General features: G+C 46.9%; 1 long non-coding RNA gene across 2 annotated transcripts in view; it reads right to left on the reverse strand.

Annotated features, from left to right (window-relative positions):
• Positions 1-4,961: 4,961 nt before the first annotated feature.
• The window catches only part of LOC122211121, a 33,879-nt gene continuing 11,445 nt past the window's right edge, over positions 4,962-27,395 (reverse strand). The window contains exons 2-4 of one of the 2 annotated variants that reach the window (XR_006198509.1): positions 22,391-22,581; positions 7,603-7,694; positions 4,962-5,029 (exon numbers count right to left, since the gene is read on the reverse strand). This is a non-coding gene — a long non-coding RNA (uncharacterized LOC122211121). Of the gene's footprint in view, positions 5,057-7,602; positions 7,695-22,390; positions 22,582-27,395 lie in introns of both variants that reach the window. The other variant, XR_006198508.1, reaches the window with a different exon arrangement.

Genomic DNA, 27,395 nt, shown 5'->3' on the forward strand with positions numbered 1-27,395 from the left:
GGCCCTGAGATCATGACCATGGATCCTGAGATCATGACCTGAACCGAGATCCGGAGTTAGACACATAACCGCCTGAGCCACCCAGGTGCCCCATACACTTGTGCTAATTAGCATTGCCCTCTCTTCTGATGTTGGTTCTCAGACACTTCCCCAAGCCCCTGGCTATGTGCTTACTACCTAGGGAGGCTTCTGCTCAGCCGATGAGAGAGTTATAACAGGGTTTAACAGTGTTAAAATAGTGTTTTTAAGTTCCCAGGTTTCTTTTCTCCTCCCCAGTTTCTGAGCCATTTTTCTGTTTTCAGGCAAGATCCCCAAGGCCTAATAGCTAGTGATGCCCCCTCACTTTTCAGGAAGTGCAGATCTGGTCTGTAGGGCTCATCCTTGGCTGTCTGGGCTCACTTACCAGCGGCTTGGAGCCAGATAGCAGAGACAGGAAAGATCCAGGTAGGCAGCCTCTGTGTTGACTGGAAGGCTCGAGGCTCTTCAAGTGGGAACAATAGTGTTTCAGTTTCTTGGTACCCTAGCTTCGTAGAGGGTATGTCATGCTCCTTGACCAAATGGAAGGACAAAAATCCAAGAAAGAAACAGGGAAGGTCTGGGAGGCAAATGGTTAGACATTAAGGGTGTGGACCTTAGGATAAAAGAGGTCTAAGACTGAATCCTGTCCCTGCCGCTTGATAACAGTGTGACCTTGGCCAAATTATTTAAGGCCCAATTCCTTCCTCTGTAAAATCGGCATAATATTAGGTTGAACAATAGAAGTTGCTTTCCGGTAAGTCAAATGGTCAAATACTGGCAATTTCATAGGCGCTTAACCCAACATGGTACCCACCTCATAGGATTGCTGAGGACGAAATGAGATCATTTACGAAGAGGGCATAGCACAGGTTTTGAGAAATATTTGAGGCGGGAACTAAGGGAAGTGGGTAAGCAATCGGGACAGAAGGAACGCTAAATGCCAAGTCTCTGAAGCAGGAGCGAGCTTGCAGCAAGGAAGCTGGTGCGGCTGGAGCCTGTGAGGGAGAGGGAGGGGGTGGGAGGTGGTCAGGGAGGTGGCTCAGGATAGATCACACAGGGCCATGTGGGCCCATGTGTGTGTGTGGGCTGGGGGGGTGGGGTGTGAACCCTAATGACAAAAACAAGAGGTGATATTTATTGTGAAATATGTTCTGTGCATTCATGCGGTACATAGCAAAGTGCTCACTAAACAGAAGCGCAAGAAGGGGCGCCTGGGTGGCTCAGTCGGTTGAGCGTCCGACTTCGGCTCAGGTCATGATCTCACGGCTTGTGCGTTCCAGCCCCGCATCGGACTCTGTGCTGACAGCTCGGAGCCTGGAGCCTGCTCTCTGGATTCTGTGTCACCCTCTCTCTCTGCCCCTTCCCTGCTCCTGCTCTGTCTCTCTCTGTCTCTCAAAAAATAAATAAACGTTAAAAAAGAATTAAAAAAAAAAAAAAAAAAAAAGCAGAAGTGCAAGAAACCGAGGGTGTAGACAGCACGTAGATGGATGGGACAGGAGAAGGAGGAGCAGTAACTCTAAATGACAGGACTGCACCACACACGGGGACTTTCTCGGGAAAAGCAGGGTATTTGCTCCCAGGCCCTGTGCGGAAGGACCCTTCAGGCCCCTAGATACGGAGAACTTTGCTCTGGGCCCAAGATGAACACGGGTGTCCCGGTGCTTGGCTCATCACTCACTGAGGGCAGGCCAGGAAGTTAGTCATATGTAACGTAAAGGCAGCAAATTTAGCGCAGATGGCAGCTGAGCACACAAGGTCTACCGGTTACCAGTTATGTGACACTGAGCAGATTATTTAACCGTTCGGAGCCTTAGTTTCTTCTGTAAAATGGGTGGAATGATCGTACCTACCTCACAGAGTTGCATGAGGATTAAATAAGACAACTTAAGCAAAGCACACAGTAAGCACTCAGTAATTATCAGTACTTCTGGATCCAATGTATGGGATGTTGGTAAAGCATCTATAAAGATGTTCCAAGCTCGTTAACCACTACTCAGTGTTAGGGACTCTCATGAGGACCCAAATTCTACGTCAGAAGAAACCTAACAGGCATCTCTAAGGTCAGGAAATCCCGGATAGGAAACTGAAGGCCTTGAAGACATGCTTCAAATCAAGTGTTGGGATTTGGGGAGAGAAAAAAAAAAAAAAAAGTGGGAAGTGCACAGAGAGAAATATAGACTGTTTTTGCAAAATGGGATTTTGTTTTTTTAGACGATGAGTTAATAAAGAAGAACGAGTATCTTCTTGCTTGAGACAGAATGTAAAGGGGACACAGCCCCTTGCAGAAATAGCCCCGAGCACACCCCTCATTCAAAGCCCTTCATCCCCTGCAAAAGCAGTTAAGTGTCCACATACCCTATAAGGAAACTCGCGCTTAAAGGGGCAGAGCTGAGAATGCAACCAGTCTGACGGAAGCCAGTATTTCTGCTCTTCAGATGAGACCATAAAAGACATCACCACTGGCAAGAGGGTCAGAATACTTATGGCCTGATATTTATGTGGCTAATAAAGAGATGTCAATTATGACATCTAGGAGTTAAGATTCTTTGAGTCGGAAGAAGCAAGAGTCAATTCGAATTAGAACCAGCTCAAACAAACAAAATTATTATTTTTGGTGGGGGAGGATTCCAGGCAAAATGGACCAACCAGATTGCAGAAGGGACAGAAATCGGGGATCCAAGTAGCAGGAATTTATTATAGACTTTTTGGAGAGCTGCCGCTTACATGAACAGGACAAGGGCCTAGGTCTATTGGTTCAAAATTCCGAATTTCTAAGAAAGAGAATCTGATGGGTCCAGCTCAGGTTAGGGGCGGGGCCTAAAGTGCCAAAGTGGCCACAGTGGAGGGAGGAGGGTCCACCTCTGCCTCCAGGCTGCCTCCAGGTAAGGGAATCCCTGGGAGGGAGTGGGGGGGGGGGGTGGGAGGGGGTGTCTCAGGTACCGTTGGTTTCAGATGCTCAAATGGGATCAGGCAATGGAAGAATAAATCTTCATTTTTTTCTGAAAAATAATGTAATCATTTTTGAATTTTAATAAACTTCATTAAACAAACGTATTAAGTGCAGTTTAGATACGGCACAGCCTATACAGATGACATTGTCTATGGTCACACTGGGGATCTAGGTGGTAATTCAGGGAGCAGGTAGTAATTGTTCATTGTGAGGTTACTGCTCTGGAGACACGACCTGGAGAGGGGGGTAGGGAGACCTACGTCTGGGGACACCATCTGGAATTTTACCTTCTAAAGTATGAAGGTACATTGGAAGCTACCTTTAGAAAGAGGAGGAAGGGAATTTAGAAAGAGGAGGAAGACACCACCCATAATCCTTCATTCCATCATTTCTCTTGTCACGTTAGATGCCACGACAGAGTTCATACAGTTTTTGTCACCTGCTCTTTTCATTGTCGTGAGCATTTGTCTGCCTGGTTTTCCTAGTCTTCACATCTATGACCTTTAAAATAGAAACATACTAAGAATGGTCTTTGTGTAGAAGACTTGACATGAGGGGAAGTAAAATTGACGTTTTCGTCAAGAAAATACTGGCCTGGGGCACCTGGGTGGCTCAGTCGGTTAAGCGTCCGACTTTAGCTCAGGTCACGATCTCACGGTCCGTGAGTTCGAGCCCCACGTCGGGCTCTGGGCTGATGGCTCAGAGCCTGGAGCCTGCTTCCGAATCTGTGTCTCCCTCTCTCTCTGCCCTCCCCTGCTCATGCTCTGTCTCTCTCTGTCTCAAAAATAAATAAATGTTAAAAAAAAAATTAAAAAAAAAAAAGAAAATACTGGCCTATGTGGAAAAATCCGGAAACCCGATGCCAGCTGCCAACCTACCTGACTTCTAGAGATCACCTGTTACTGAGTTCTTCACAGCCACTCTCTTCCTGCCCATCCTGCTGTGGGATTGCCAGGTCTGTTGCTTCAAGGTAGGAGTACGCAAAGCATAGAGAGCAAAGTTGGTGGGGCAGGGATGAGGTGTTGAGTCCCCGTTGACGGTCTGGACGTCTAGATGGGTGGTTCCAACTGAGGGCAGTGTCTTCCACCCAGTGGACACTTGGCCCTGTCCGGAGATACTCTTGTTGTCACGACAGGTGGCGGGAAGGGATGTTGCTGGATTCTAGTGGGCAGAGGACAGAGATGCTACTAAGCATCGTACCACACACAGGACAGCCCCCCCCCCCCCCCCCCAAGAATTATCCCAGGCAAAGCATGCGTAATGCTGAGGTCGAGAAGTCCTGATCTAGATCGCACTGGTATTGCCTTCAAGACATTAAGGGACAAGCACTCCACGAGTTCTGTGTTTTCTGCCCTTAGCTGAGCTGGGAATGATTCTGGGAGTCTTGCTAAAGGCGATGGGAGTGAATGATAATGGATCTGCCGGGTACCTGAAATACACATGAGGCAGGGGGAGTGCAGGGGCTAAGCATCAAGACTTTGCAGTTTGAAAGAATCGAGTTTGACTGCTGGGTCATGAAATACGTTCTCTGGGGCCTGCGAAATGGGACGATGATATCTGCTTCACAGGGCTCCAAGGGGGTGAAATTAAGTAACATGTCTGCCGCAGTTGGCACAGAACCTCGCCTTGGTGTGTGACACCCGGCGGTGGCAGTGGCTATCATGCCAAAGCTCAGCTTCACAGTGTTTCCCACTTTCCCAGCCTCTAAAAGGCAACAGCATTCCATAAATTCTTATTTTAGAAAAAAAAAAAAAAAAAGGATTTGAACTGATTTTTGTTATCTGGGTTTTAGAGACCCAGGCAATGTGGGACAGATACACGATCTACCTATTTTTACAAGAACTTTTTAGGTGAGAGTTGTCTGGTTGAAATCTCTTTTATATTTCCTCTGGTGTTCTTCCTCCTCCTCCTCCCCCTCCTCCTCCCCCTTCTCCTCCTCCTCCTCTTCTTCTTCTTCTTCTTCTTCTTCTTCTTCTTCTTCTTCTTGAAAGATTGGGGTGGTGGTTCTTGTTAATTCAGAAAATGCTTGCTTTCTGACATTCTTGGTTAAGCTGCTTTGATCTACGGAGAATTCAAGAGTGGGCCAAGCTGAAATAAAAGTTATTGGGTATCAAGACAAAAATTATTGTCCACAGATGTAACGAGAGTTGCCAGAGCAGTGTAAGAATATCTCCGGTCCCCATCCTGAGCGAGGTGTCTGGTTATCAGAAAGCAACCACAGGAGAGCCCCATGTACATTGAGCCCCATGTAACCACCCTGTTATCTACAGCTTGTTCTTGGGTGTCTGAGAATATCTGAGCAACACCCAATGTCCCTCATGAAATGCATGTTGAGCTCCCTGGGGTGGGCACAGTTCTGAGTCCCAGTACAGGGAGAAGGGAGCAGACGGAAGAGAGAAGGAGGTGGGATGGAGAAGGAGAGGAGAGAGGTAAGAGGGAGGAGGGAGGGAGGAGGGATGAGGGAGGAAGGAGGTAGGGAGAGGGAGGAAGTAGGTAGGAAGGAGGAGGATGGGGGGGAAGAGGGTAGAAAGGGAGAAGGAGGAGGGAAGGAGGAAGGTATGCCCCACCCCCCACCCCCCACCCCCAGGGTCAGCCCAGTTGCGGGGGGGGGGGGGGGCAAAGAAAAGGGCAGGGGTGGAGCACACCGAAATGCTGGCCTCAGAAGAAGAAAAAGGAGAAGCACCAGCCTAGGACAACTGCTCCTGACAAAGAACAAACACTGGTTCTGGTGAAGGAAAAAGGCCAAAGGGCACAGAGGGAGCCCAGAGAAGCCTGATTCAGTTGCCCCGTTGGGACGCAGACCCACAGCAGGGCGTCTGCAAGCTTCCCAGCCAGAATGTTCCTCTTCTTGCTCCTCCTCTCACCCACCCTCAGCATTGTCCTGAGGCCAGGACACCTCTTGTTTCTATGAGATCCTGGGTGCTCTGGGTCCCCTGGGAGCCCTCCGTGGGGGAAGGCTACTCTTTTCCTTTTCAGGCAGTCTGTGCCTTGAGGCCCAGCTGATGTGGCCTCTCCATAGTCTGGAGCCCGTGCTGAGGACTGAGAAGCACCCATGTGTGGTCTTCGTCCGTGACTTTGACACAGCACCTGTCATGGTGTCTGTGTGAGCCATTTCTATTCTCCCGACATGTAAGCGAGCTGCAAAGGTAGCTGACATAATAATGTATTTGGCCTCTATAAATAGTGTATGCAAGGGGAGGGGAGAGGGCTGCGATAGAGATGTAATGTGTGGCATTGCAGGTGTTGGGGAAGTGGGAGAATAGGGGGTTGAGAGAAGGGACCAAAAGGAAGCAAATTAGTGGAGGAAAGATCACATACCCACGTTTCAGCCTTGGAGGGCCGAGGCAAAGGCAAAGCCAGAAGGTCTGAGGTTAGAGGAAGGCAGAAGGAGTTGGGTCAGAGGATCCCACTAGAGTTTGCTCTAGCCTAGGACCATAGGAAGCCTTAAGACTTCATATTGTGTAGGGTAGTGAGTATAGTTCAGCATCTCTCAGGGATCCCTTAAAGCCGTTGGCAGATTTGTAGGGCGGGGGGGGGGAGTTTTTTATTTTCTACATGGAGGGTCCAGAGCCCCCCCTTAGTAGGCAGCTCTATGTAGGGGCTGAGGTGTTTGTTGGGTGACAGCTGGATGTCTAGATTGGGTGGGTGGGCAGCGTGGAGAAGCCATCTGGGGGTGAATGGTCCTGCAGGGGGTCTAGACTGGGCATAGGGGCTCAGATGGCTCCTGGTAAACAAGTAACAGGCCCCAGAGAAAGAGGATCCAGAAAGAGCCAGAAAGGTAAGGGGGAAACCAAGAAAGTGTTTTATAGCAACCAGGAGAAATGGGAATTTCATAAAGAGGGAGTGAGTAACAGATCCGGTCAGGTTAAGGCTGAGGCCACAAGTGTTTGCCGGACAGTAGGAACTGAGAGGCCAGAGGTGTCCTCAGTTCCTACGTGGGTGTGTTTGGAAGCTGGATGGGCTGGGCTGACAGCAGATGCTCAAAGGACTGGAGAGAGTGAGCGCCAACTGTATTTTAGAAGCTTGGTTTGAAAAGGGGGCCGGGACACTTGCTGCGAGCTGGGTGCAGGATCACAAGAGTTATTTTCCCCTGTGTTTTTGACAAGGTGACAGGCAGATGGAAAGAAGCCAGGACAGGGCAGATAAAGGTTCAAGAAAGAGAGTGGAGAGTGTGTAAGTCAAGATCCCGAGATGTTCTTGGAGCCCCGTTCTTGAAGCAGGGGAGGAGGAAGTGAAGGTCATGCAGAGAGGCTGACAGTTGAGGTCAGCTATGCCCAATGACCTCTACCTTCCCTGTGAAGTAGGAAGAGTGGCGTCTGCTCAGGGAGATTGGTCCAGAATAGGGTCCACTGTGGAGGGAACAGTGGGGAGGCAGAGCTGCGCTGGAGACCACACATTTGCAGGCACGCCAGTCATGCCTCCTGGGTGTTCTCTCCAGCCCTGTCACCGGCCATGGGCAACCCTCTCTACCAGCCCATTTCATTCGTCTGGCCTCCCCAGGTCCCCACCCTTCCTGTCTACCCACTGTCTCTCCAGAAACCCATGCCAGGCTGATCAGAGAATGTGTGTGTGTGTGTGTGTGTGTGTGTGTGTGTGTGTGTGTGTTTTACAAAAGCCCTGCAACCCTTCCTTACCTGAAATGAGTTCAGTCTCATGTTAAAGTTCTCATCATGTTGATCCCAAACCTGCTTCCCAGACAGTGGGTGCCTTAGGATCCCAGGAATTTCTGCAAAAACAGTTCTCATTCTACCTTCCAAAGTCAGACCAATCCTGTTTTTGCCCCTGACTGACTGTATCTCCTAGGGCAGAGTTTTACCTGTCCTCAGTTTCCTCAACTATAACATCAGAATACTAATACTGTCTTAGGGGGATGTTGAAGGATTAAATTGGAAGTCACACAAGGCATTTTGTGTGGTGTCTGACATAGGGCACGAGGTGGATACATGATCACCATAATGACAATACATTAATGGCCATGCTTAATGTTCACTTTTCTTTTAACACTGATAACGACCCTTCAAATATTTAAAGTCAGCTATGTTTCCACTAACCTGTTTTCCAGCTTAAAGATCCTCAGTTCTTTTCATGTTTTCTCCTGGGGCAAGGTTCAAAGAGCAGGTCTGTCAGAGGGCTGTAAGCCCCATGTCCCCGGAGGAATTCAAGCAGAACACGACGTGTCACTGGGCAGTGATTTTGTACACGGCCTTGAACTTCTGATTGAGGCTGAAGCTGGAAAACCCTAGAGGTCCTTTCCAACCTTCTGTCCTTCCAACCTTCTGACTTAAAAAGCAAGTTTAGAGGGGCGCCTGGGTGGCTCAGTCGGTTAAGCGTCCGACTTCGGCTCAGGTCATGATCTCGCAGCTCGTGAGTTCGAGCCCTGCGTCGGGCTCTGTGCTGACAGCTCGGAGCCCGGAGCCTGCTTCAGATTTTGTGTCTTCCTCCCTCTCTCTCTACCCCTCCCACACTCATGCTCTGTCTCTCTCTCTCAAAAATAAATAAACATTAAAAGAAATTTTTTTAAAGCAAGTTTAGAAAATAATGTGTTCAATAAACACTACTTCATATCAATAGTATCAGTGTCAAGGCCAAGGTTTGTTTTTATTTTGAGAGAAAGAGAGGGAATGAGTGAGGGGAAGAGTAGAGAAGGAATCCCAAGCAAGCTTCACACTCAAGACGGGCTCTATGTCACAAATGTGAGATCATGACCTGAGCCGAAATTAAGTGTGGGTCTCTGAGCCAACCAGACGCACCTAGGGCCAAGGTTTTAATAGGAATGCCCGTCTTCCAGACTCTAAAATCAGTGGGGAGGGCCCAATTTCAATCACAAAATGTCAACAGCATCATGCTTCACTCCTAGGGCTGTAAAGGTGTATAAAGTGTTACTTTTCTTGATAAACGTCATAGCAACAGCTCTGTATGTGTATTCATTTCCTTGGTCCTCATAAAACGTGCGAGGAAATTCCTGCTGTTATCCTCATTTGACAGAGGGGAAACGAGGTTCAAGAGGTTAAGCAATAGGCCACACTGTTGCGGCGGGGGGGGTGCGGGGGCTGGGCAGTAGCTGCACCAGAACCCAAGCACTCTGGCTTCAGAGTCCTTTCTTGGCCACTAAGCTATGATGCTTATAGCTCTGCTGAGGATGGAAACTGCAAACATGTCGCTCTGAGTTTTTGGACCATTTCTCAAAAGAACCCCAGCCACTTAAACCCATTTCGTAACCGGAAAGGAATCTTTGAAATCTCTTTGTTCAGCCACCATCTTGTAGGCGAGGACCCTAGGGCCCAAGATGAGTGTGGAGACTTACCCTGAGCTCACGTCTTTGGTTCTCAGCACAGTGGCTTTTCCATCTCCCACACTGTTCATCCCTGTCGCTTCTCTTCAAGGGGGTTAGGCCCCTTCTCTGACCTTGATGGATGCTGGCAGAGAAGACGGGGGGCACAGTTCTCTCATCCCAAAGACATCACAGGCACCAGGCCGTGTCTGAGCCTTTGAAGAGGCATAAACTCAGTCCCTGTTAGTTCAGTAGAGGCCCCTCTCACTGGACGCCCTAACTCAAAAACTGGCCCTTCCAGGCCAGACTGAGAACCCTTTTTCTCCTGGTCTGCCCCCGCCTCCATCTGTTTGTGCTGAAATTAAATAAACAATCTCACCACCAGGGAAGTGTTAGGAGCAAACTGGGAATTCTTTATCAGAGACACAACTTGATTGGGAAGCACTCCGGATGACTAATTATGACTTCAAGGGGAATTCGCTTAGTGGCTACAGCGTTGGAAGAGGTACTCTCTGCATGTAAACTGGGCCATCTCACAGCTCTGAGTCTAATAATTTAATTAGCTCTGTAGATAGTTAGACATTATAGAAGCCAGTGCAGCATGTCAAATAGACAGCTTTACAATGGCCGTGCGGGGAGGAGACGTCTTGTGCTCCTGAGAAGCTGCTGCCCGGCAGGGCTCCCTGGGGCTGCCACCTCTTGGAATCTCACCACATGCCAGTTTTCCCTTTGATAGGAGCCTGGAAAACTCCTCCGTTTCAGCTCTCAAGATTTCAGAAATTAATTGTATTCGTTTAACTTCTAATGGCATTTTAAAAACATACACACATGTAGAACGGAGGGTAATGAAGCCCCATGTATTCACCACTCAGCCTCAAGCACTGTCCTGCTGTTTCATTCAGTCTTCCCCAACCAAACAATTTTAATGGTCTGTTTGCTTTTGCTGGAATATTTTAAAGTGAATTCCAGACGATGTGCCATTTCGCTTGTAAATACTTCAGGATTTATCGCCAACCGATAAGTACTTTAATAAAAATATAACATGAGACCGTTATGATACCTACAATTACCAAGAACTTTTTAACATCATCTAATATCCTGCTGGTGAGATATAATAACAATACACTCGGACTCAGTTATTGTCCAATTGGCTCAATTTTCCCCAGTTGTCTCCAAAAAATGCCATTTTTCAGTTGGTTTCTTTGAATAGGACCCACACAAGTACCATACTTTGCATTTCTTAAATCCCATCAAATCTCTAACAATTCTCAAATGAATCTCTAACAATTCCCAAATTAAAAAAAAAAATCCATTTATTTGAACAGAAGTTATTTGTTCATTTGTTCTATAGTTTTCCTGGCTCAGGGTTGGCTGATTGCATCTTTATGGTGTCATTTAACATGTTCTGTTTCCCCCGGGTTTTCTATCACATCAAGTCTAGAGACTTGATTGGAGTCAGGTTCAAGTTTTTATTTTTACTTTTTTGTAAGAATTCTTCATAGGCAGTTCTGGGATCTTCCTATTGTGTGACCTCTAGAGGCACAGAGTGCTTAATGGAATTCAGATTGATCAGGGACTTCAGGGAATGTTGGCCTGATCCACCCCCCACAAAGTCCCCATTGTGTCCAGGTCTGTTCTTTAATTAGGAGTTGCTCACTCAACCAGACTTCCCAGAGTCTTTAAGACATCAGCTCAGTTCCCATTAATTGCGATTTTTCAATCATAGTGTCAGATTTCTTGAGTTTGATGATTCTGTGTGCATTCTGAATGCTCTGTGTTCTTGTCCAAAAATGTTTCTCCCCTCAGGAGAGCTACTCTGACCTCCAGTGTTCTCTGTTCCAGACCAGCTGGGATCTCTATGTGGGGAGTTTTGCTTGACACGGAAGCCAACTCTAGAACGCCACCACCAACCCCAAATCAGTGTGACCAGAAGAATCAACGTTTTTGATAGTCTGCTTTCCTTCCTTCCTTTTCTGCTCCCTTCCTCCCTCTCTTGGCGATTTTAGATAGAGGAGACAGGGAGCGTGCTCCCGGAAAGCCTGAACACTTGAGTTCCTCACATTTTGACCTGCAGGTCAAGCTGACAGTGGTTGAGCATTTCCATGTAACTGCGCCACGCAAAACATATTCCCGGGATGATTTCACTCGATCCCCACAACCTCCTTCTGAGGTGGGGTATTCTTTCTAGACCCATTTTTCAGACAGAAAAGCTGAGATTCTAACAGATTTAGACTCTAGAGCCCCTGCTCCAAGCCACTATGTCATAGTATCTCCCAAACATACGCCGGGAGCTCTGTTAGGTTTGTTTTTCTGCTTGCCAAGAGTGCTCACTCTTGGTTACAGGGCCCAATCTGCAGGGCATTGGGGCTGTGGAGCCAGTGAGTCAGGCCCAGTGCTTAGCAGGAACTTCATAATAAAAATTTATTAAATGGGGGCGCCTGGGTGACTTGGTTCAGCGTCCAACTCTTGATTTCGGCTCAGGTCAGGATCTCGTGGATCATTAAGATTGAGCCCCGTGTCGAGTTCTGCTCTGAGAGCGGGCAGCCTGCTTGGGATTCTCTCTCTCCCTCTCTCTCTGCCCTCACCCTGCTCGTGCGTTCTCTCTCTTTCAGAATAAATAAACTGAAAAATTTGTTAAACGGATGAACTTAGTTAGTCTTTCTGATCCTTAATTTATTTTTATTAAAGTAGAGATTAAAGAAGACCTTTTCAGGGTCGTCGTAAGATTCATTGAGATGTTAGCACAGTAGCCGGCACAAAGCAAGTGCTTGGTCATTGGAAATGATCAGCATGTGAATAATCCAAGAAAGCAGATAACCCCAGTTATCCCAAATTTAGCTTTGAGAGTACGTTGTCTAATTCAGGTAAAGTTTCACTTTCCTAATTATGTTTTGTCTAGGCTAGCACCACTGAACACCCGGTGGTCCATGAAACGCTGGTCCTTTGAGATAAACTGAGTTCATGGTTCTGGCCAGAGAGCATACTAAATGCTGTGAGCTGGCCTGCAGTAAAGAAAGCTTTTAACTCAAAGTTTTCCAAACATCTAATCATAGAATTCCTTTTCCAAGTAATATTCATTGAAGTCCCCCAAAACTCTTTTCTGTAGTCCCCTCCCTTGGGGAATGTTGGCATAGCAAACATTAAAAAGAGTTTGCATCCCCTCATTTTTCAACTAAGGAATGCGATACGCTCCGTCACAACAAGGATACGCCCCAGGGGAGAGCCCTGATTAAAGTTTGCCACCCGCGATCCACAAAGTGGGTGAGCTAGGCTGAGTGTTCATAGCAAAGGATGAAAAAGGTGAGCATGTTTATAGCACATGAATCAAGGCTAGACTTCCCTAAAAGCCGTCGCCTGACTAGTAGCAGGAAGCCTAACGCTCTAGGACTGTCTGGTTTTAATTATTTCAGTTTATCTATTTGAATTTGACTTTTTCTCTGCTGGGTGCCCGAGCTTCTGGCTTCCATCCACGAGATAGGATTTAAAAGCATTTGAGAATATCACAAAGGCAGCTTCTGCAGAATTTCTGCTTTGCCAGTCCCCACCCCCCTTTGTCTATTAAGGATCTTGCTGTTGACAATGATTCTCTGTTATGGAAAAAAAAAAAAAAAAAAACCTCAACAAAAACTAATCAGGTAGTAGTGATTTGATGTGAGGAATCAGCCATTAGGACACCTCCCTCATAATTTTTGGCCATGTCAGGGTCACTTCTGTATTATTATTGACATATTATTTGTCTTTAAATCATCTCACCCTTTTAACATAAAGAAATATATACATTCACTTATCTATTTTTATAAATACCATCCTTAATTTTTTTTTAATTTGAGAGAGAGCGAGAGAGAGCAGGGGAGAGGGTCAGAGGGAGAGAGAGAAAGAACCTTAAGCAGGCTCCACATGGAGCCTGATGTGGGCTCAACCCCACAGCCCTGAGATCATGACCTGAGCTGAAATCAAGAGCCAGATGCTCAACCAACTGAGCCACCCAGGTGTCCCAAAGAAATATATTGTTTTTTTCCCCCAAAGAAATATATTTAAATGGGAGTTTATAGTACTTTATAAACAGAAAGCCAATATCACTCACCATAAAGAAGAAAATTTAAAAATTACAATAAAAGCAAAACAGGCTGTTAAACTTGAAATGTTAAGAGGATTAAAAGACAATAATGAAAAGCAAATAACATATCTACTGACATTTTTAGAACACATTCCTAGACATCAAGAGCTATTTATTACATTTGTTAGGTAAACATAAGTTCTTTATTTATTTTTATTTATTTTTTAAAACTTTTTTAATGTTTATTTTATTTTGGGGGAGAGACAGAGTGTGAGCAGGGGAGGGGCAGAGAGAGAGGGAGACAAAGAATCTGAAGCAGACTCCAGGCTCTGAGCTGTCAGCACAGAGCCTGATTGGGGCTTGAACTCATGAGCCATGAGATGGTGACCTGAGCCGAAGTTGGATGCTTAACCGACTGAGCCGCCCAGGCGCCCCTTTATTTATTTTTTTAATTCCTAATTGGAAAGGGTAAAAGAAGGCAGTTTCTCATTAGCTAGCTAAATGACACATGCACAGACTCCATGACCCTGTCATTCTCCTTCTAGAGGTTAATCCTATAGACACACTCTACACTTTCCAGATAAGGGTACAAAGCTGTTCACTACAGCATTGTTTGTATCGCAAAACACTGAAAACAACTGAAAGATTGGAGACCCCCCCCCCCGACCTGTCCTGTGGGCTCAGTGAAGGTAAATACAACATAATATACACTCATGGAGTGGAGGGTGATGTAGACACAGAAAAGAAGGACACCCAGATCTTTATATATCAACCTGACCGATCTCCAGGACATAGCTTTTAAATGAAAACAAGCAATATGTAGGACAGTGTTTGTAGGGAAGATCAAACAATTAAAAAAATAACAAATATCCATATTTGCCTTTACATGCATAAAATATATCTAGGACACAGGATAACATCAGATGCTTCTGAGGAAGGGAGCTATGTGGCCAGGGAGCAGACATAGAGGGAGATTATCCACTGGACACCGTTTGGGTTTTAAGTTTCGGAGTGTGAACTAAGAAAGTTACGGTTGGCAGGATGGCGACCTCGCTAAGATATCCATGTCCCAACTCCCGGAACCTGTGAACATGTTATGCTATGTGGCAAGGAGTAATTCAGGTTGCAGATGGAATTAGGGTTGCTAGTCAATGACCTTACAATCAAGAGATGATCCTGGATTATCCAGATGTAATCTCAAGTGTCCTTACAAGCAAAAGAGGGAGACAGGAGAATCATTGTCAGAGTCAGAGAGAGAATTGAAAGTGTGACACTTCTGCCTTTGAAGATGGGGGAAGGGAGCCAAGAGTCGAGGGATGCAGGTAACCTCTAGAAAATGAAAAAAGCAAGGAAACAGATTCTCCCTAGAGCCTCCAGAAGGAACGCAGCCCTGGTGACGTCCATTTCGGACTTCTGACCTCCATGATGCTAAGATAATAACCGCATGCTGTTTTAACCAGTAGGCTTGTGGTCATTTGTTGCAGAAGCAATAAAGTACCACTTATGTTAAGTATATACATACATGCATATTTATATATTTAAAAAATATAGCGCAATGGTTCAAAGTTTGCCCTTGGCAGGCAGAACTGTCTGGCCTTTAATCCTGGCTTTTCTACCTGTGCGACCCAGGGCAAAGTGCTTAACCTTTTGTGCCTAAGTTTCAATATCTATAAAACAAAGATAATAACAGTCACTTATTTATGGGATGATATTACCTGACGGTGTCACTGAGAGGATTAAATGAGTATGTGCGCTTCCAACGGTCCCTTACACAAAGAAAGTGCCAGTAAACGTTGACTCCTGCTCTGTTTAACTGTCTCCTCTGACTGGATCAGATGCTGAAAGATAATTCCCACTCAAAATGATGCGAGTGGAAGAAAATGATATAAATGACTGTATTCAAAAACAGGGGCGCCTGGGTGGCGCAGTCGGTTAAGCGTCCGACTTCAGCCAGGTCACGATCTCGTGGTCCGTGAGTTCGAGCCCCGCGTCAGGCTCTGGGCTGATGGCTCGGAGCCTGGAGCCTGTTTCCGATTCTGTGTCTCCCTCTCTCTCTGCCCCTCCCCCCTTCATGCTCTGTCTCTCTCTGTCCCAAAAATAAATAAAAAACGTTGAAAAAAAAAAATAATTGCTAAAAAAAAACAAAAACCCCGAACGAAAGAACCAGAAAAGTAGTTTGAAGAAACCATCTGACACTATCTCTAGGATCCACTCTTCATACTAAGGTCCAAAATTATTTGGTGATGTCCTAAAGTAGTGCAGTAAAAGTTTCCTTGTCTACCAAACCACTTCCAGTTTGACTCCTTAGCCTTTTTATTAAGTCGTCTAATGTCTCTTCCTATTTTCAGATGAGTTAAAAACCAGGTCTTTCAGGCAACAGCAAAAACCTCAAGTCCCAGGATCGAAGTCTCTGCCAGACGGGGCCAGGTTTCTGCCGATGCATCTCCCGGGTGTCGATGGCCAACTCCTCATACACTTGCCTGGTAACAGACTAACTTGTAAGCCACGCCCACCCTGCTATATACTATCTCACCAAAGGAAAGTTTTCTATGAAAAAATAAAGTTCCCCTTATAACTTGGTAGAGTAAAAACTTTTCTAATCAAAAGACAATGAGCTTTCATTTGAAACAGTGGTTCTTTGTAGTCACCACCCGTCTCTTCACTCAGCCAAGAAAAAAGGTCAGGTCTTTATTGAACTGCCTGCTTGTGACATGATTGACAAGTTTATCAGCTTCATTAAGTACTTGTCTTAAATCCGCACACGCATTCTGGAGGGCAACGGTTTCTTTGTATATAAGGGCACTGAGGAGACACAGCTTTGCGGTAACAGCTTGACTATGGAGACAGATTTCTCATGTTGCCAGCCAGAGCTTCAGCCCATCCATGCCTACCCTAAATTCTTGCTTCCAGTCCATACCGCAAGTTATCAGTCAGTTGTCCGTACAAGCTGGCCAAACTTGGCAGCATAAAATATTTTCATGGGCTTCTTCACTTGACTCATAGGCTGTCATACTGACAATCCTAAAAAAAAACCCACCAGGATTCAGAATTTCACTTGGGTTTGCCAGTTTTCAGTGACTCATTTCACTTTGTTGTACCGATAAAAATGGCTGCTCTATATCGGCTGCCATTTCTGTCATTTATTTTGCTGGACAGAGAGATCTCGTCAGTCATTATGTTTACTTTGATCATCATTCTCCGCTTTTTTTTCTTTTTTCTTTTTGGTGTGAGGACTGACAATTTGTCAATAAACTTAGCAGTTCCAGGCTTTGCAATTAAATATAATCATATACATTTGGCTTCGGCAGAGTTTACACTTTTATCTCCGGATACCCTGTGTTCTGGTTGTAATGTTAAGTTGCTCTGATCATTTTTATATGGTATTCCATGTACATTTCAAAGTGATGCTTGATGTTGGATAAATTTATGCCAGAATTTAGGAGTATCTCCAAAATATGTGATGCATGATAGCATTGGTTCATTTTCATTGCCAGTGCATTGGTAATCCACATTTCAAAGAATTACCACCACATATGTGTATGCGTGCTTTATTGTTTTGTTGTCATTTGCCTTGTTTGTGTCTGATATTTTTGCAACACTGACAGGCAGTTCTGATATTTATTCATGTGGTCATTACCCTCGTCCAAAGACAAATGCCTTTTTAAATCCCAATCAGCAGGAGTGCTCCCAAGTCCTTCACAATTTCCACCTGTCTTCAACCATTGGATTAGATAAAAAATAAGATCAGAATCCCAACTCCAGTGCACAATGATGTATTCTTACACACTGGAAACTAAATGATTGTCAATTTCCAAAAGGGATGTTTTGATTTATCTTTGAAAAGAACACACAACACATATAGGACTTCAGTGTTTGAAAATCCACTCTAGAAAATGGCTTTTTTTTTTTTTTTTTACATAGCACTTATATGTTATTTACTTGTGTATTGTAGTCATTTTTATGATGTCACTACTCTCCCCACCACCTCCTGCCCCAGGAATGGAAGCTCCATGAGGTAGATTTTTGTCTGTTTAGATTTACAGCATGTAAAATGGTACTTGATGGATACCAGGTGGTCAATCAGTATTTGTAGAATAAGGGAATGAATGGACCAGCAGTACAGACATAGGGTACATTGAAGACCCAAACTCTTTCTCTCTCAGCTCTGCATGCTCAATGACAGCTTTGTCCCTGGCTGGTTTTGTGGTCACAAGATGGCTGCCAGAGACAGTTGGCATTATCTTGTCCACATCTATTAGAAAAGAGAAAACACTTGAGCGGGTCAACTTCCGTCTTGTGCCCTCCTGAAGGGGGTGGTAATATACATGCAGATAGATAATGGCTTAAACTAATCAGGACCCATCCTTTCTCTGACAGCCAAGTTGAAGAGTTAGAGTGAGCATCTCCTGGACAGGTAATGGGCCATGTGGAGTTTGATGGACACCTGAAGTATGGAAGTTGGGGTAGAAATGGGTGATAGGAAGCCAACGCTCTCTAGTACAACTCTATTGATTTTTAAAATATCAAATAGTTCAGGGGCACCAGGGTGGCTCAGTCGGTTGGGCATCTGACTCTTGGTTTTAGCTCAGGTCATGGTCCAGGGTCATGGGATTGAACCCCACGTCAGGCTGTGCACTGAATGTGGAGACTGCTTAAGATTCTCTCTCTTTCTCCCTTGCCCCTCTCCCCTGCTCATGCGCTCTCTTTCTCTCTCTCTCTATCACTCAAATAAAAAAAAAGACCTACTATGTGCCAGGTACTGCTCTAGGCACTGGGATGCAGCAATGAACAAACTCCACCCTCATGGAACTTATCTTTTATTGAGGGGAGATAGGTAATTAATATACTATTAATAAACTATGTAGTATATCGGAGTGATATGTGCTATGGACGAAAATGAAGCAGGAAAGAGGTTGTATGTAATGACTAGGGAAGAGGCAGCTGCAGATTTCAATAGAATGAGTAAGGAAGACTTTCCGGAGAAGGGAACATTTGAACAAAATTTAGAGATGAGGAATCAAGCTCACGGATATTGGGGAAGGGGCTGAGTTTAAGGCATTTTAAATTCCAGATACTTGCAGAACATCTAAGAGCTCTTCTCCTATAATTAAGTGATGATACATAATACAGCTATTAGGCTCGGATCCCACCCAGAATGGGAGATAGTAGGTTGCCCTTTTAAAACCTGGATCAACCCAGAGGGGCTGATCCCTGAAAAACAGATTAACAAAGACTGAAGAATTCTTAAACAAAATCTTTCCTGATTGCTTCATCAAACTTGAACTTTTTAATTTTATTTTTATTTAAATTCATGTTAGTTAACATATAGTGCAGTATTGGTTTCAGAAGGAGAATTTAGTGATTTATCACTTATATGTAACATCCAGTGTTCATCTCAACAAGTGCCTTCCTTAATATGGGTGCCCATCACCCACTGAACTTTTAAATAAACTTCTATGAGAGAGTATTACTATGTTCTACAAATTTGGGGCACTTAAATTCAGTTTATAACACTGGGTACACTGGGTAAAGCAAACTTTCCCTACCAGCCTTACAATTTTGGTGGAGGAAAGGAGACAGTGAAAATATAAAATGAAAAATATAAGAAGTGAACACACACACACACACGCACACACACACACACACTATTCAGAAAAGCCTTCCTGCCTGAGGAGTCACCAAGAGGTGACATTTGAACTGGGATGGCAGGATGGGGGAGAGAACATTCCAGACCAAGGAAAGAGCATTGCTGGGGAGCAGGGGAAAGGACAAGAACATTCCAATGTTGAGGGGACAGGAAGAGCACAGGATAAAGGGCTTATGCACACTTTCCTCTCCGGAGATGAAGTAGATTGTCCTCACTTTGGGAATCAGGAACACTGGTGAACATTTCTGTTTTGGACAAGGTCATCGGACCATTATCTGGTGAGCATCTCCCTTAACCAAAGCACATGCTTGGGACCCATTGTTCTGCTAGAGGTTCAAGAAAGAGACCAGGGATGGAGATGGACGTTGGGAAGCCAACGGTGAGGACAGCTGTGATAAAGCGGGGAAATGCAGGGTGAGAAAAGATGGGGCAGGACTGAAGCAGCCCCACATGGGGTATGAGGAAGAGCTGGTGCTCTCCAGAGAAGGAGAGGGACTGGGCTGGAAGAGGCATGGGCCAGATTTGCTTCAGTCGGCCTGAGGAAGATGGTAGCTCCTTGAGGCATTTGCTCTTCTGGACAACTCCCACCTGTGCAACTCTTTCCTCCCCGGTCTATGGATCCCCAGTCTCTCCTCTCCCTCCCATGCCACTCCAGAACTTTCCTTGGTAGAAGCTCTTCTTTGGCTTGGTTATTGGATATTGACATCTCTTAGAATTCTGCCATGGCCCTCTTGCTTTGTACTTCAGCTGCACTTTCCCCCTGCATCCAAGCCTATGGCCTTCATTTAGGCTCTTCCTGCTTTGGAAAGAAGGAGATGGATTGGAAGGAGGGAGGGAGGGAGGCAGGAAGAAAGGAAGAAGTGGAAAAAACTTCCAGAAAGCACTGCCACCCAAGTTATTGCTTCATTGCCTTATTTTACTATATTCAAAACTTTTTAGGGATTTGACCTTTGATTTCTAGAACTCAATGAAATACTGGCATGATAATAGTGTTTATTAATCAGGGCTCAAGATATCTATGGTACTTCATTTTTTAACCCGGCATTTTCTCAAAACTGAAAAGTACACAAGAGAGTCTGCACATGGGCTTGGCCAGGTGTTGGTCTACTTCTCCGACTCTCTTGTTAGAGTGCAGGCTGACCAGCAGCCCACCTTAGATCTACCTAGGCAAGAGGAGCCCCTGTCCTGGTCCTGTGCTCTGTGCCCCTTCTCCCTGGTCAAGGAGTCCACAGAGCCACAGGACCAAACCTGTCCCTAGGCCATTCCAGATCCCAGAAATTCCTAGATCCCAGAATTTCCTGCCCCAAATGTCCCACGTCAACTCTAGGGCCTATGCAGGGCCTCTTTTCTGGGCCAGTCCTCTGGAGCCACGGTGGTGCTCAGGCCTGAGGGTGGCCTGAGGCTCTGTTTGTAGGAGCGAGTGGCTGAAGCTTGGCTCTGGGCACTGGTGTGAGCCTGCATCCTGGGAGGCCCCTCCGGGTGTGCTGTTGAGCAGGGAGTGGGAGGAGAAGGGGCCCCGGAGGGAGCCCTGCCCATGTTCCACATTCCAGGGCGAACTCCAAAAAGCCTGCTGGTTCTGAACTTGATCTGGGACTTCCAGGGCATTAGGAAGTTATTCGTCAAGGTAGAGAGAAACACTGCATTCTAATTAACTGTTTACGGGTTTAATAATTGAGAGATTGTTAGATATGCGTTACACGGGCCTCTATTTGTACTCTTGGCCCAGGCCCTGCAAATGTTAGAGGCATACCAGGTGCTAAGAGAGGAATGTCACTTTTGCAATATCGGCGAGTGGACCATTTTGAGAGAAGTGATAAAGAGGAAACTGAAGCACTTCCTCTGCCCACCCAGGGGCCCTGGGAGAAATTTATGCTATGCAATTTCAGAAACTAACAAATACTATTTCTGGCACTTCCTTCTAATGTATACGCCCTTCTCCCTATATATTCTCCGTAGTGTCAGATGTAAAACGGGCTCGTCTCACATCAGACCCAGAAGAAGTCCAAGGAAGTGCAAGCATTCCTGACTTAAAATAATCTGATAAAAATATTCTTTAATCTATTGGGAGATATTAAAATGCATATAAACATATTCTTTGGTATGAACGTTACATTTCATTGATATATATATAGTGTGGGTGTTTGGTTATATCAGTGAGTGAAATCTGTTTTTAAAAATCTGGAAAGCTCTTGGTTCTGTGCTTCTGAGAGAGAGCTTCTGGAGCCATGTTCCAGGGTCCCCTCAGAGATAACACTGGTTTAAACTGCCACCTGCTCAATGGGCTTCCAAAGCTTTATCTCCAGCCCTGGACTCTCTCTCCTGAGGGGAGCTCATGCACTCGCCCAGTCAACACCTCTATGTGCCCCCCACCCCAACTCAACGCGGAGGAGTCCGTATTGGTATCCTGTGGCTGCCATAACAAATTAGCCCATTCTTGGTGGCTTACAACAACAGGAATTTTAGTTTTTCACAGCTGCGGAGGCCAGAAGTCTGAAGTCAAGGTGTCAGCAAGGCCACGCTCCCTCTGAAGGCTCTAGGGGAGGATCCTTCCTTGCCTCTTCCAGCTTCTGGTAACCCCAGGCATTGCTTGGCCATGGCTGCCAAGAATCTAATCTCTGCCTCCATCTTCACATGGCCTTCTCCTGTCCCCTCTGCGTCTCAGATTTCCCTCTGCCCTTCTCTTACACGAACACCTGTCATTGGATATAAGGCCCATTCTAACCCTCGGATGATCTTATCTCAAGATCCTTAATTACATCTGCAGTGACTGCTCTTCTAAATCAGGTTACATTCACAGGTTCACAGGATAGGGTTGGACAAAGGACATGTCCAAGTGGATAAACCACTATTTAACTCACTACATGATTCATCGCATTCCTTCAAAACCAGTTCCTTCTGCCAGCTCCGTCGAGGGTGGGGAGGGGTGTACCCACGTTTCCCAAGTTGACGTGGGAAGTCACCCTTAGACCACCCCCTGCTTCCCCCCGCCCCCCCGCCTCATATCCAGTCAGTCACCAGGGCCGTCGATTCACTTGTGCTGGCACTCGAATCCGTCTTCTCCCCTCTGGTTTCCACGGCCACCCTTACTAGCCTCCTTTGTGTTTTTCAAACTCCCACCTCAGGGCCTTTGCATGAACTCTTACCTCCCTCTCTGGAAGGTTCCATCTCTTAAGCTTCCCAGGCAGACTCACCCTTTTCACAGAGCTCTCAGGTCAAGTGTTAGGGCTTCTGAGAGGGCTTCCCACCCCACCCCATGTACCTCAAATAGCTCCCTACCAGGTCACTCTACTTAATTCTTCCAACCCCCTCCCCCCCCAACACACACACAATTCCATCAGGACAGTCCTGTCTGTTCACTTCTGTAACCCCAGTCTCAAAGATAGTGACGTGTGCATATCTGTTATCTGTACTGAGCTCCTTTTCAGATGTCAGCATGCACGTACTTACCACTTCTTTCCTCAGAAACCTCTCTCAAAGTCAGCAGTTTGCCAAACTCAACTCCAGCGGACCACTTTGCAAACACCGCTTCCTTGTTCTTTCCGTGGTATTTTACACCTGTGTTTCCTCCTCCCTGATGCTTTCTCCTCCTTGACCCCTGAAGGAGGGTGAATATATCATTTGTCTTCCAAACTGGGCCACTATTTAAAGAGACAAAGGGCACTAATGAATTATTACACCAGGCTAACCGTCATAAACTAAGACTCTCCCAGGTGAACCCAGACGTATGGTCTCCCTCCCTCCAAAACCTCCCTCTCCCTTCCGTGGCTGTCTGTCCTCAGACTCCTTTTCCTCCATCTACTCTTTAAATGGGTCCCGGGCCCTCCCCTGCTGTCGTGCTACACCATCTCCCTGTGTGACCTTACCAGCCGTGACTCAATCTGTCTACATGTCCCCATCAGTCCACCTTGTCTTGATTTCTGTACTCCACGTACAAACCCAGCTGCTGGCCAGAAGTCTCTACCTGGATGTCTCAGCAGCAATTCTACATCGACATCTAAACCAAACTCATGATCTTCAGCCTCAAACACGTTCTCTTGCTGTTGATGAATGGTAAATGGTGCGGGTGGGTGGGGTATGGAGGAAGTGGTGGTTAACAGCATAAGTTCTAGAACAGGTTCTAGAGTTATGGCTGCCTGGGTCCAAAGCCACATCCTAGCCATGCGTGGTAGGGCCATTATTTAACCTTTCCAGGCCTCCGTGTCCTCACCTGTGAAGTGGAGACAGAAGTGCCTGTCTCTTAAGTTGGTTGCGAGGGTTCAATGAGACAATAAGGCCAAGAGCAGATGTTTATAGGATACCACAGATGCTGGGCATTTCTATGGGACTGATGTGTATTATTTCATTTAATCCTTGCAACAGCCTCGTGAGGTAAGTGCCATTATTTATCATTATTACTGATGATGATGATGATTCAAAAAACAATCGAAGTAGGCTCCAGGCCTGCGTGGGGCTGAAGTCAAGAGTCGCCTGCTCTACCTACAGAGCCAGCTAGGCGCCCGGGGAAGTATCGTGATCATGCCTCCTTTACAGAGGAGGAGCCCGAGGCACAGAAAGGTTAAGTAACTTTCTCTGGCTTAATGACAGAATTGAGCTTCAGATTCAGCAAGTCTGGCTCCAGAGACCTTTTCTCAAGCACCTCGATGTCCTCTGGGTGCCAGGTGCTTAGCACAGTATCCTGCATATAATAAGTGCTCAGCAAGTTATTTCCACTTTCCATCCAGTCCACCAAGCCATCTGCCCAGGAGAAGGCCTATTTTCCCTATCCTTCCTCATCCCATGTCTGTCAAGTCCTGTCAACCACATTTTATTTTATTTTTTTTTTTTAATTTTTTTTTTAACGTTTATTTATTTTTGAGATCGAGAGAGATAGAGCATGAACGGGGGAGGGTCAGAGAGAAGGAGACACAGAATCCGAAACAGGCTCCAGGCTCTGAGCTGTCAGCACAGAGCCCGGTGCGGGGCTCGAACTCACGGACCCCGAGATCATGACCTGAGCCGAAGTTGGACGCTTAACCGACTGAGCCACCCAGGCGCCCCATCAACCACATTTTAAAGTGCTAGGTGCTTCTCCCAGAATTTGCTTATTTAATTATTAGTCTATATTCCTAGTTCATTGCCCAAGGTGTCTTGATATTGAGAAGTCCACTAGCAGGAGACCAGGTGTGAATGGAAAGACCCAGATCTCTGCCTCTAGCTTGAGGCTTTTTCTGCAAACCTCAACTCTGCTTTCTTAGAAGCCTGATGCTGCACTGCCGTAAACACAAGCCCGGGCCCACATGCTGGAGGATGAGAGAGAACATGGTGTGGGGACGGGCCGTCCCTCCTGGGGCCACCTGACCAGCCAGCACCCAGCCAAGCCAGCAGCTGGCCACAGACACACGAGTGGGCCTGGCCAAGGGCAGAAGAACCACCTTGCTGAGCCCAGACCAAACCGCTGACCCGCAGAGAGGGAAGTTAAATACGTGGCTGTTGTTTTCAGCCACTAAATTTTGGAATTGCTTGTTACGCAGGCAAAGCTAACTGATCCGCTTAGATGTCCTGTTAGCTTAGGCTGCTGTAACAAGATGCCACAGGCTGGGTGGCTTAAATTTGTTTTCTCACGGCTCTAGATGCTGGAGTCCTAGACCAAGGTGCCAGCAGAGCTGCTTTGTGGTGAGGCTTCTCTTCCCGACTTGCAGATGGCACCCTCTTGCTGTGTCCTCCCATGACCTTTGCTCTGTGCGAGCCCAGAAAGAGAGCGAGATCCCTGGTTACTCTCCCTCTCCGTATAAGGACATCAGTCTTATCAGATTTGGGCCCTGCACTTATAACCTCACTTACCCTTAATTACCTCCTTAGAGGTCCCATCTCCATATACAGTCACACTGGGGGTTGGGCTTTGACATAGGAATTGGGGGGGCACACGATTCCGTCCCTGACAGGTATCAATCATCAAGAGGAAGTCGGGCCCATGAGAGCTGCTAAGATCACTTGAGTGGAGTGTGAGGGGGCAGAGGAGACCCATCAACTAAGGACAAACGCAGGGTAACGATAGCCTTCCTGGGGCCGGCAGAGGATGATGAGGCCCGGAGGGGACGGAGAAGCGAAGGCAGAGGACGGACACACAAGGAGAAGCAAGCGAGGGCTGAGGAGGCATTGAAGCCGAGCCTGTTTGTAAAGAGGAAATGAGCAAGAGAGTCCAGTGCAGTCGGCAGAAGTTAGGGACCAGGTGGTTTTGGCCAGGTCCTTGGTGGACTGAGGAACAAAAGATGAGAAAGCCGATAAAGCTTCCAAGAGGCTTGGATGAGAAGGAACAAGAGAAATCTGGAACACAGGATCAAGAGGAGCTTTTTAGGACAGAGGGACTTGTGCATCTCTGTGCAGCAAGAGGCGAGAGCTAGAAGCAGGAGAGGCTCGCAATGACAGAACAAGGTCTGGAGGAGGCAGGGAGCAGCTGACAAGAACTAGCCTGTGTTAGCACTTGCCAACGTGCCAGGGCCGTGCTGAGCTCTCTGTGGGGCTTATCTCATTTAGTCCTCCCGTCAACTCTATGAAGTAAAGGCAAGGATGATCCCATTTCCCTGATGAGGAAACTGAGGCACCGAGGAGATTAAGAGACCTACCCAAGATCACACAGCCTACAAGTGATATAAATGGGATTTGAACCCTGGCAACCTGACTTTAGAGGCTAGGGGGACCTGACCTGGATTTCGGCCTGCTTCTAAAATTAACAGGAAACCGGTAGGGACGGTGATAGCAGGATCGGTTGGGGGCAAGAATTTGATGGAGATCATGTGCTCCCGGTGGCCTCAGTTTTGTTTTCCGGTAGCAGACAGGGAGCTGAGCGTTGTGCCTGGGGTCAGGAGGGAACATAGAGGGAGTGAGGAAGGCCCAGAATAGGAGGAGGTTGAAGACGACAAGACTCAGGCCCGCTACTCGTGCTGGCGAGTGGCGCTGAGCTGGGAGTCCCAGTTGGTAGCGGTGGAGGTGGCATTTCTCCAGCGGCGCTCCGGGGTCAGGAGAGGGGAGAAGGGGGCACACTGGCTGCCGTGCCAGGGTAGGAGGCTTGCCGAGGGAGTGCTGCCAAAGGGTGGGGGAGAGGGCCATGGCTACTGGTGGGAGACCGCGGTTCCCAACCCTGGCTGCATTTGAAGGCACGGGAGGGCTGAGCCCCGTTCTGTAGCAATTACCCCTGAATCTCCCGAACTGGGCGTGTGTTCGTGGTCCCTGGTGAGGACTTCTGATTCCATTCCAGTAGGGAGTTGAGGCCGAGGCCGGGAGGGTAGGGAGAAAGAGGTACAAGCGGAGGAAGGGAGTGGAGGAGCGTGGAAACGGAGGTGTGAGCGCGCTAGCAGGGAAGGAGGGACACCTCAAGGTCTGAGTTGTTCTGCCTTAAGGGCTGGGAGGGCTGCAGAGTTTCTACCCCCTCTTCCACACCCATATTCCTGGGGCCAAAACAGGACGGGATTGTCTCCAACTTTTCCCTTCATCCTTAGCACAGAGACCTCCGAGGGGCTGGACTAGGGGAGGCCTCAGGAGCTGCCTGAATGGAATTTTCTTCCCATGTGACCAGTCCAGCCCGGAAGAGCCACCCAGGAGCGACATCAAGAGTGGGTTATCTGCAGGTCTGGGTATATCCCCCAGCTGAGGAATTTCTCAGGGAAAAGAAGAGTGGGGAATGGGTTAGGATGGCTGAAAATGGGAGAAGCATATTCATTTTATCCAACCAATATTTATTGAGGTCCAGGCAAGGAACTTGTGCCATATTGCCAGGCAATATCTAAACATGACAGGTAATGTGATCTTGGGTGGCACTTCCCAGAGCCTTCTCTGGGATGGAAACAGTGTCCCTTTAAAAAAAAAAAAAAAAAAAAAAAAGGTGCGGGTGGGGAGGTGGGATCCAAGTGCAGATAAGTTTGGGACACATTGGGTTACAGAGAGTTAAACGGATTTACTCCCTGCAGGACTTCTCAGAGCCTTTAATCTGTTAACATGTTCTGAGACTCTCCAAGAAGTCGAGAGGCTAGCATCATCCTAGCATGCTTGACCCCAGGTCTCTGTCATTCCTGGCCGACCTAGAGGAATGAATGATTCACGGAACATGCTTTGGGAAGTGTGATATGGTGGCAAAGAGCTCAACTTTGAAGTCATAAGACCTGGCTCCCGACTCAGGCTGCGGTGCGCGTGACCTTAAGCAACTTGCTTGTGTCCATTTTCGCATCTGTAAACTAGAGCTCCTAGTGGCTCTTTCCTGAACTCGTCGTCAGGAGTAAATAATGCCCCTCAAGCATGAGTGCGGTGCCCGGCACACAGAAACTGCTCGTGAAAAGGGCACTGGCCTGGTTGGGGAGATCCTGGAGCCTGTGTTCAAATTCTATGACGTGCTGGCCTGAAAAACTGACTGGGGACCAGGAGTCAGAGCTTCTGTCTTCTACCTAGTTACTTGGACATAAAACCCAAATGGCTTTCAAAG

The sequence above is a fragment of the Panthera leo genome, chromosome F2 (genome assembly GCF_018350215.1).
Source record: "Panthera leo isolate Ple1 chromosome F2, P.leo_Ple1_pat1.1, whole genome shotgun sequence".
Lineage (NCBI taxonomy): Eukaryota > Metazoa > Chordata > Mammalia > Carnivora > Felidae > Panthera > Panthera leo.